Source organism: Schistocerca nitens, chromosome 1, assembly GCF_023898315.1.
Source record: "Schistocerca nitens isolate TAMUIC-IGC-003100 chromosome 1, iqSchNite1.1, whole genome shotgun sequence".
Classification (NCBI taxonomy): Eukaryota; Metazoa; Arthropoda; class Insecta; order Orthoptera; family Acrididae; genus Schistocerca; species Schistocerca nitens.
This window is the reverse complement of record NC_064614.1, coordinates 864,326,251-864,334,977: the sequence shown is the minus strand read 5'-3', so window position 1 is coordinate 864,334,977 and position 8,727 is coordinate 864,326,251. Positions and strand designations below refer to the sequence as shown.

At 49.6% G+C, this 8,727-nt stretch overlaps 1 pseudogene; it reads left to right on the top strand.

Moving 5' to 3' along the window:
- Positions 1-8,212: 8,212 nt before the first annotated feature.
- Positions 8,213-8,329, top strand: LOC126205810 (5S ribosomal RNA; annotated as a pseudogene).
- Positions 8,330-8,727: the final 398 nt, after the last annotated feature.

The window sequence follows — 8,727 nt, the reverse complement described above, 5'->3', positions numbered from 1 at the left end:
GGCGCCTCGTCATGTTGGGAACACAAACTACGCCTCACATTTGCTGGGACATATTCAAGCAAGCTGGAAGGAACCTGCTCCACAAAGTGATAAATCGCGGCGATCAAGCATTATTGTAAAAGGTACGGCCCGACTAAGCAGTCACCGACCAAATCCGCCCACACATTAACTGTGAAGCGATGTGGTACCGCGTGGTGCCTCTCACCGTGGGGGTGTCCTGGCGCTCACAAATTCTCATTGTGGCGATGACTATATACGGCTCCCTTAGTGAATGTGGCCTCATCAGTGAACATTACATAAACTGGGAAATGCACATCTCGGTCACTTTGTTGAAGAAACCATTGTGCGAAACGCCCACTTGCAGGATGATTGTCAGGTGCAATAGCTGCACTCTTTGGAGATGAATGACATGTAAGGAGTCGGCGTTCGAAAAATTCTGGACAATGCTACGAGACGTTCTTACGTCCGAGGCAATAGCGCGTATGCTGGTGCATTGATTCGTCTCCACAGAATCCATCACATTTTCTCCCGTAACGACAGAACGCGCCGACTGTGGCCTGCCCTCACTAGCCCTACCCCTTCTTAATGACACGTACTCGCACAAATTTCGAAGCAGACGTGCAAACAAACTGGGGTGTGGTTGATGTCTGTCTGGGAAGCGTTCTAGATAAATGCATCTAGCGGCTCGTCCATTGCACTCAGCTATTCCATACATTAAGTATTCTTCTGGAAGCTCACCGTTCGGTGACCGTTCCATGATCCTCTATACTTGCTAGCTCTCGAATGAGGAAATACGTTGCCCTCCAGTACTCTCGTGTACAGTACCACCTTATGGCGAACGGCGACGTTTGTAGCCATGGGTTGCTATGCCATTCTCAATCCTTATGATGTGTCCATGTGCCTCTACTCCCCTAGAAGTTCGTCGCAACATTTATGAGAAACCCCGTACGAGAGTACCAGTGACGAATGCATTCTAGCGTCGATAAGGGCTGCAAATGTTCAAGTCAACTGACAAAAGACTTCAACAAAGGGCAGGTTGTTATGGCCTGGCGCCTGGGAACCAGCATTTTGTAAACGGCGAAGCTGGTCAGCTGATCGCCTGGTACTGTTGGGTGAATATATGGAGAGTGGCTGAAGGACCGTGAAACCTCAAGTAGGTGACAATGTATTGGACGTCCACGCCTCATCACAGAACGTGGACGCGTGAGACTTTCCCGATGTCTGGCAGATATGACGACAGAGTATAAAGTTGGTGCAAGCAAAAGTGTATTGTCGCACACCGTTCAGCGCAAACGTTGAACATGGAGCTTCGCAGCAGACGACCTCTACGTGTTCTCGTGTCGACCTGACGATATCGCCAGTTTCGATTGCAGTAGGCAAGGGTCATCGAAATTGAACCGTGGATCAATGGAAACTTGTCGCCTAGTCAGATGAATAACATTTCTTGTATTGTCGGAGTCTATTGCAGTGGTATGCTTCAATAAAATCTTCTCGCTTTGCAAGCCGCGTCACTTCGAATAAAACACTCGAGATTTCGAGAGCTGTCGCCACCATCGTCATCAGGAGCTAAAATCACTGACTGACGGCGCTGACACGATGTTTTGCTTATATGGATTTAATGGTAGCGTCTCAAACGTTCCAGAAAGTGCCGGAGTGACACATGCACGGAAGGCAAGTTGGGCAGCTCTTAGCAGCTCCGTCGCACATGGGATCGTGTGACATCAAGTAGCGGGAACGGCCGGCGCTACGTTTGAAACTTACGCTCCTCCGTTCCTACAAGCGTCTTTGCTTTCCCTCAATGTCCAAAGCCGTCCTCCATGCCCTAGAAAATGTGTAACCTGGTTTCTACTAAAATTGTTGCTGTTTATTCTAATATTGGCTGCTTCTTTGATAACAGAATCCCAGTATAATGGTGTTTGAGAATTGTTCAGAGCATTAACGACATACAAGACAAAAGGAACTTGAGAAGTCGGCCGTAACCGGCCGGAGTGGCTGAGCAGTTCTACGCGCTACAGTCTGTAACCGCGCGACCGATAAGGTCGCAGGTACGAATCCTGTCTCGGGCATGGATGTGTGTGATGTCCTTAGGTTAGTTAGATTTAAGTAGTTCTAGGGCACTGATGACCTCAGCAGTTAAGTCCCATAGAGCTCAGAGCCATTTGAACCATTTCAAGTCGGCCGTGGCTGAACATTGCCTAGAGAACTGGCATAAAACACAATTTGAAAGGACGAAAGTTTTGGCTCAAACACCCTCATACTGGGGTACTATAATTAAAGAAGCTGTTGTTGTTTTTGGGGAAGGAGACCAGACAGCGAGGTCATCGGTCTCATCGGATTAGGGAAGGACGGGGAAGGAAGGCGGCCGTGCCCTTTGAAAGGAACCATCCCGGCATTTGCCTGGAGCAATTTAGGGAAATCACGGAAAACCTAAATCAGGATGGCCGGACGCGGGATTGAACCGTCGTCCTCCCGAATGCGAGTCCAGTGTTTAACCACTGCGTAACCTCGCTCGGTATATTAAAGAAGCGTCCGAAATTAGAAAAAACAGCAACATTTTTAAGAGAGACCAGGGGTACACCCTTAGTAGGGCATGGTGGAGGGGTTTGGAGATTGAGTGAAAGCAAGGACGGAAGCTTGGCGCTTGTAGGGACGCGGGAGCGGCAGTCTCAAACGTGCGGTTGGCTCCTCGCGGCACGTGACGTCACTCGGTCCCGTGCGGGGCCAACGAGATATAGTGGCCCTGCAACGAACTGTCGGCTACTCCGCCACACTTCGCGAATGCTCGGCTCTGTACAGAGCCCACGTCAAATCAGTATGTAACTGAAAATATTTAAATTTTGTCGTGTGCTGTCGAGAACTTGCATGAATTTAAATACTCAGTCAAGAATTATTACACTCGTCTGAAATAGTTACTCCGGTCCTCTCTGGAAGGTTCAAGACGCTGCCATTAAGTCAATACGAGCAGAACACCGTGTCAGCCCAGGCAGTCAGAGATTTTAGTTCCTCATGTCGATGGCGGAGAGAGCTATCGAAAGCGCGAGTGTTTTATTCGAAGTGAAGCGGCTTGTAAGCAGAGAAGATTTTATTGAGTCACATTTCTCGTTACATAAGGTCGTGTGACAGACAGGCAAACGGCTGCTCCAGACGCGTAGCAAGCCACCGATGAAGGTCTGTGGGGTCAGGATTATCCTGCTGGCGACAATCACCTGGGCATCCAAAGAACCTGTGGTCTCAAGCAAAGGCACTGTCACATTTTTGGGAACCACCTCCATCTGTTCACGCTTCATGTCTTTCCAGAAGGCGATGGTGTCTTCCAACAGGATAAGTGCCATTGGACCACAATGGAATCCTGTTTTTCTGGGCGGGAACGTGTGAGACCTCCACATTCTGTGAAGTCGCCTACTCGTGGTTTCACGTTACGCAAACGCTCACGACAGTATCACGCGAACCTGTTTCTCCCATTTCCAGATGTTCTTTCCCAGGAATCGTGCCATAACAATCTGTCCCTTGTCAAAGCCTCTTACATCATCCGTCCCTTCATTCGCGGACGTAATCGTCACTCGAATGATTTCCGATTCGTCTCTGCTCCAGTAATGTTCTTTCCTACTCGAGTCATGTGCCTGGCATGCTTCCACTGCGGCATGGTGTCTCGCGAAGGGCAGTGGTCGTAATGTTTTGGCTCATTAGTGTATATAGGGTGTTACAAAAAGGTACGGCCAAACTTTCAGGAAACATTCCTCACACACAAATAAAGAAAAGATGTTATGTGGACATGTGTCCGGAAACGCTTAATTTCCATGTTAGGGCTCATTTTAGTTTCGTCAGTATGTACTGTACTTCCTCGATTCACCGCCAGTTGGCCCAATTGAAGGAAGGTAATGTTGACTTCGGTGCTTGTGTTGACATGCGGCTCATTGCTCTACAGTACTAGCATCAAGCACATCAGTACGTAGCATCAACAGGTTAGTGTTCATCACGAACGTGGTTTTGCAGTCGGTGCAATGTTTACAAATGCGGAGTTGGCAGATGCCCATTTGACGTATCGATTAGCACGGGGCAATAGCCGTGGCGCGGTACGTTTGTATCGAGACAGATTTTCAGAACGAAGGTGTCCCGACTGGAGGATGTTCGAAGCAATTGATCGGCGTCTTAGGGAGCACGGAACATTCCAGTCTATGACTCGCGACTGGGGAAGACCTAGAACGACGAGGACACCTGCAATGGACGAGGCAATTCTTCGTGCAGTTGACGATAACCCTAATGTCAGCGTCAGAGAAGTTGCTGCTGTACAAGGTAACGTTGACCACGTAACTGTATGGAGAGTGCTACGGGAGAACCAGTTGGTTGCGTACCATGTACAGCGTGTGCAGGCACTATCGGCAGCTGATTGGCCTCCACGGGTACACTTCTGCGAATGGTTCATCCAACAATGTGTCAATCCTCATTTCAGTGCAAATGTTCTCTTTACGGATGAGGCTTCATTCCAACGTGATCAAATTGTAAATTTTCACAATCAACATGTGCGGGCTGACGAGAATCCGCACGCAATTGTGCAATCACGTCATCAACACAGATTTTCTGTGAACTTTTGGGCAGGCATTGTTGGTGATGTCTTGATTGGGCCCCATGTTCTTCCACCTACGCTCAATGGAGCACGTTATCATGATTTCATACGGGATACTCTACCTGTGCTGCTATAAGATGTGCCTTTACAAATACGACACAACATGCGGTTCATGCGCGATGGAGCTCCTGCACATTTCAGTCGAAGTGTTCGTACGCTTCTCAACAACAGATTCGGTGACCGATGGATTGGTAGAGGCGGACCAATTCCATGGCTCCCGCGCTCTCCTGACCTCAACCCTCTTGACTTTCATTTATGGGGTCATTTGAAAGTCCTTGTCTACGCAACCCCGGTACCAAATGTAGAGACTTCGTGCTCGTATTGTGGACGGCTGTGATACAATACGCCATTCTCCAGCGCTGCATCAGCGCATTAGGGATTCCATGCGACGGAGGGTGGATGCATGTATCCTCGGTAACGGAGGACATTTTGAACATTTCCTGTAACAAAGTGTTTGAAGTCACGCTGGTACGTTCTGTTGCTGTGTGTTTCCATTCCATGATTAATGTGATTTGAAGAGAAGTAAGAAAATGAGCTCTAACATGGAAAGTAAGCGTTTCCGGACACATGTCCACATAACATATTTTCTTTCTTTGTGTGTGAGGAATGTTTCCTGAAAGTTTGGCCGTACCTTTTTGTAACACCCTGTATAAATGTAGATGTATATAGGTCGTGACGTTCAGCCACTGGGTCGCAATGGAAGTCAGCGCATCGATGGGAGGCGGGGCACAAGCAAGGGTCTGAGGTGCGTTTTAACCGCGAGGATCGCCTACGACAGGCGCAGTGGCCAGCAGAGTTGGACTCTGGCCGCGCGCCTGGAAGGAGTCTGGTCACGATTGCGGCCGGAATCCAGTCACGCGGTGGCAGCAGCCGCAGCCGCAGCGACGCCGCCGGCTGGACGCCGAGTCCCGCCCGGAAACAGTCAGTGCTGCGTAATCCCTAGCTGCTCCACCATCTCGCCCTCCCTGCGCGGCGCCAGATTACAAAGTAAATTGAATCATTAATTAATTTCAGCCACAGGAGCAGGAGACAGAGAAAGGGAGAGAGATAGAGAGAGAGAGAGAGAGAGAGAGAGAGGTGGATGATGCGGGAGGTAGCGACAGACTTGTCAGTGGACACGCCGGATTCCTCTCCCTTCGGCTCCAAGATGGAGCTGGCCGTCTGTGCGCGCTGGACGCCCCCAGTTCCTGGGGGAGAAGTGTGCCCGCGCCGGCTCCGTAATTAATTCCGGAGGTTTCCTTACGCTGTTGTGCCCAAATTGCCCCGCGGAGAAGAAGGGTAGCCAGAAGATGCCCGCGGCCGCGGCACGCCGGGGAAGGTGCCCGGCTGGCTGGCTTCGTGGTCTGCGCCGTTGCTGATGACGGGCGACGTGGGCTCTTGCGGGAGCCACTTCCGCCCTCTTAAGCATTCGGGCCGAGCCGGGCGCCCGGCCGGAACATCTTCTACAAACTTGGGGATAATTAAATTAACTTGCAACGACAGCGCGCACCACGGCCGTGGTTAGGGGCGGTGCGGGGAGAGGATATAAGAAAGAGCCGTACAAACACCACAGCCGCGTCGCTGCCTTATGCGCAATTTGCATACATTACGCGAAAACAGCGCCTCTGTCTGGCGCGCGCTGGCAGCCGTCCCGCGGCCGAGAGGAAAAAGGAGGAGCGCGGCTCAGAGGTGGGTAAGCGGCGGAGAAGCGACTGGAGCGCTTTGCGAACGTTTCTCGAAACAAAAGGCTGCGACTCCAGCTAATGAATGCGGATTGTGTACTGGCGTCGGACGCTTAGCTGCGAGGTCCCCCTCAGTCTCCACACAGGCCGTAGAAATCTCTTTACAAGTAATATTTATTACCAAGTCTGAGTTTCTATCGTGAAACATCCGTAAATTGTAAGACGCGGCCGTAATACGCTAAACGTAAGAAAAGTTGATAGGCTAAGCGTAAGGACAGGAGAGCACTAACCATGCGAGATACGTCGTTGTAGAGAAAGAGAGATAATACTGCGGCAGTTGCTACTGCATTTGGTCCATACTGTATAGTACTTTCTGCTGCAGTTCTGTTGCCACTTCGAAACAGATGTCATTGAACACTTTCTAATTAGACATTCTAATTAGACACGTTCATTACCCACACATCTACATCTACATTTATACTCCGCAAGCCACCCAACGGTGTGTGGCGGAGGGCACTTTACGTGCCACTGTCATTACCTCCCTTTCCTGTTCCAGCCGCGTATGGTTCGCGGGAAGAACGACTGCCAGAAAGCCTCCGTGCGCGCTGCAATCTCTCTAATTTTACATTCGTGATCTCCTCGGGAGGTATAAGTACGGGGAGGCAATATATTCGATACCTCATCCAGAAACGCAGCCTCTCGAAACCTGGACAGCAAGCTACACCGCGATGCAGAGCGCCTCTCTTGCAGAGTCTGCCACTTGAGTTTGCAAAACATCTCCGTAACGCTATCACACTTACCAAAAAACCCTGTGACGAAACGCGCCGCTTTTCTTTGGATCTTCTCTATCTCCTCTGTCGCCGGCCGAAGTGGCCATGCGGTTAAAGGCGCTGCAGCCTGGAACCGCAAGACCGCTACGGTCGCAGGTTCGAATCCTGCCTCGGGCATGGATGTTTGTGATGTCCTTAGGTTAGTTAGGTTTAACTAGTTCTAAGTTCTAGGGGACTAATGACCTCAGCAGTTGAGTCCCATAGTGCTCAGAGCCATTGAGCCATTTATCTCCTCTGTCAACCCGACCTGGTACGGATCCCACACTGATGAGCAATACTCAAGTATAGGTCGAACGAGTGTTTTGTAAGCTACCTCCTTTGTTGATGGATTACATTTTCTAAGGACTCTCCCAATGAATCTCAACCTGGCACCCGCCTTACCAACAATAACGACGGCTACTCGGAAAGTAAGGAATCATCGATCGCGAAGTGGAAACCACAGTGAATAGCCGATGAAGCTTTGGACAAATGTGTTGACAGTGTCTCTATAGTATGTCCGATAAATCACGTCCTATTTTTAGACATAACTTCTTTATGAACCAGTCTTTTAGAGCTATTTTTGTTAGAAAAAGCGCTCCTCGAGATTGGTTTAATATCACTTTTTCTTTTGTTTCTGTTGGAAAATGCCGTCTGTGTTGATTGTGGAAAAACGGGCGTAAACAGCAGCTCGTAATGAGGTCTGGGGATCCATGGTGCGATTACAAAGGTTGGGGAGGGCTGAACGAGGGATCTACGCAACACTGGATGCAAAAACAGTTAAAACTGTCAGTCTAAATTACTGACAATAGGGAATGTCACCGAGCAAGAAGATCAAGAAGACCAACAACTTCGAGGATACCAGAGGATGTTGACAGAGTTAGTGAAATGTTCGCGAGGAGCCCAAAGAAATCACTGCATAAACTATCTCGTGAAAGTTATCTTTCACGTTACAAAGTTGCAACGATTCTTAACAAAGATCTCACTTTTACACCATGGAAGCCACATTATTTGCAGCAATTGTTTTCTACCACTGACAGAAGAATGGAGTTCAGAGGAATTTTCTTGGTCTGGAATAACGATTAGCCAGAACTTTTTGAGAACGTTCTGTTCCACGGGAAGGCAACGGCCTTGCCACAGTGGATACACCGGTTCCCGTGAGATCACCGAAGTTAAGCGCTATCGGGCGTGGCCGGCACTTGGATGGGTGACCATCCAGCGGCCATGCGCTGTTGCCATTTTGCGGAGTGCACTCAGCCTCGTGATGTCAATTGAGGAGCTACTCGACCGAATAGTAGCGACTCCGGTCAAAGAAAACCATCACAATGACCGGGAGAGCGGTGTGCTGACCACACGCCCCTCCTATCTGCATCCTCAACTGAGGAAGACGGCGTTCGGATGGTCCCGATGGGCCACTTGTGGCCTGAAGACGGAGTGCTGTTCCACAGGAGGATTTGAAAACAGGCCATTATTAGGCAGCCTAAAACCCACACGATTGTGTTAAAAAAGCACAGGGGCATCCGAAGGTTACAGCGTAGTGTGGTATCATGTCATCCGGATTTGTTGCTTCTTTCTTTCTGCGGAACACAATGAATGGCAAAAGATACCTGGAAACGCTACAAGATTATGTATGGCC